Genomic DNA, 2,486 nt, shown 5'->3' with positions numbered 1-2,486 from the left:
CGCCACACACAGTGGACCACGGCTTCTCCATCAATTAACCACAGATTTTAAGGGCATTACATGTAATTGCATGTAAATTGGGTTCAATTCTGCTTGCTGGAGACCCCATCAACCCGCGTGGTTCTGTATAAATAAGGTGTAGATTTTATGGCCTTATTTGTCATTCCTATTTTCTCCCTGCTTGAGTCAATTAACAGCTTAACGATCTTCCACGTCTCGTTTGAACTTCCTCCTCTGCATGCATATTTTATTTACCTGTATGGGTTTATCGATGCTGCGCTGAAACGGCCATTAAACCAAAGCTTTAGTACTTCTTCTGTATTGATCCCAGGCAACGTAACCTCATTGGACATCTTAGTTGTGCATCTTGGAAAGTGTGGATCAGCAGGAAAAGCTGAAGGTTTTGTGGGTGAAGTTCCAGCAGCAGCGCTCCACCCGCCGCTTCGTCCGCCGCTCCGCCCGCCGCTCCGCCATGTTTCTCTCTCGTTTATGAATCTTCGTGGGTGGAAAGGTTAAGAACTGTCATCAGATTAGCCATTGATTTCAATTAGTGCTTCGTGTTACTAAACAACCTTTGTGTGTCTGCGATCCCTGACTTGTATCGATCCTCCAGGCTCCTTCATTACGTTTGATTGCCACTGGCCCGCTGTCAGCGGAGCAGCTGATTACCCAGGACTCCTGCTTCGCTCTCCATGCAGCGCAGCTCCGACTCCACATGCAGCCGCATTCCTCTGATGCAGCTTCACACAGAAAGGTCAGCTGCTCCACGCTGTGACGGGGTCAGAGGGGTCAAACTGGAACGGACTGCATTTCAGCTCTTCGTCAAGTCAGAGGGCTACACAGCTGCAGTCACTCATGCTACCTGAAGGCGCAGACACAAAGGGTAACACTTTATTTGAAGGGGGCTGAATAAGACTGTAATAAACATGACATAACATAACATAAAGTTACCTAATTTTTAAAGTGCAATCAGTAATACTGTTATAACAAATTTATATCAGTAATGATTTATTGGTTAATGTCAAGTTGTCATGACAAAGACATTTTGAATAATGTCAACTTTGCATTAAAAGTGTCATAATTTACCGAATGACACTTTATGACAACAGTCATAAATATTCATGAAGGCTTATTCATGTTCATGACGGGTGTTATGACATGTTTATGACAGTCATAAATATTCATGAAGGCTTATTCATGTTCATGACAGGTGTTATGACATGTTTATAACAGTGTTATAACATGTTTATGACATGTTTATGACATGTGTTATGACATGTTTATGACATGTGTTATGTCATGTTTATGACATGTGTTATGACATGTTTATGACAGTGTTATGTCATGTTTATGACATGTTTGTGTCATGTCAGTCTTATTCACCCCCTTCAGATAAAGTGTAACCCAGTTGGTTTTGTTAAAGGTTTTACATTAAAATATCTACTTTTTGTTGATGATTAATTATTAAAAGCCTCAATGTAGTCTCCTGTCTCTAAAGGCTTATTTCCTACTCACATTGAATAGCTTTGAAAATAAAAGATGCAGTTTTATCCAAGGCATTCAGCTGGAGAAAAAGTTCAATTAGTCCTTCTTTTTAATAGAATAATTTGATATTTTTACTTTTCAGGCCTTTTGATTCTGCCCTTGATTTAAAGTCTTGTTGCTGCAGTAATTCAGGTCTGTTAGCATTATGGACACTTATTACTTCCTTTAGCAACAGAACCTTGTATAAAATTTGCATAGTTTGTTAGCATTGAATTCACTGAGTTGATCATATCATCCATAACAAGATCCAGGGGGAGTTCATCATGTAAAGCAGGAGATTAATGATTCAGATCATCCTGGTTCAAAGGTCAATCAGGAGACGACCTCAGCTCTAAAGCTGCTGGGTGTAAAGTGAGCGTCCAATCAGGGAAAAGCTCCAGTTTTTACTGATCTGATTTGCTCTGCAGCCGAAATGAGACACAAATACTGCAGACCTCTGTGAGAACGAACAGATGCACTGAACACGACTCTCCACCACTCACCAGTAGTTGGCGCTGTGGCTGAGGTTGTGGCCGATAACTCCGAATGAATCCCTCCGTCAAATCAAGTTAGGCCACGCCCACTTTGCTGCAGCTCAAAGCTTGCTAACAAAATGAATGGCCTAAAAATATGAATATGAATCCATACGATTCAGTTCATTTATACAGAGAGTTTATTTATAAAGTTTTAGAGCATTTCATGTCTGTCCAATCAAAGTTACAGGGGAGAGGAAAAACTGTCCTCCAGCAGAACCAGAACCAGGACCAGGACCAGGACCCAGAACCAGAACCCAGAACCAGGACTAGGACCAAAACCAGGACCAGAACCAGAACCAGAACCAGAACCAGGACTAGGACCAGAACCAGGACCAGAATCAGAATCAGAATCAGAATCAGAACCAGAACCAGGACCAGGACCAGGACCAGGACCAGAATCAGAACCAGAACCAGGACCAGGACCAG

The sequence above is a fragment of the Poecilia reticulata genome, linkage group LG1 (genome assembly GCF_000633615.1).
Source record: "Poecilia reticulata strain Guanapo linkage group LG1, Guppy_female_1.0+MT, whole genome shotgun sequence".
NCBI classification, from domain to species: domain Eukaryota; kingdom Metazoa; phylum Chordata; class Actinopteri; order Cyprinodontiformes; family Poeciliidae; genus Poecilia; species Poecilia reticulata.
Note: the sequence above shows the minus strand (reverse complement) of the source record.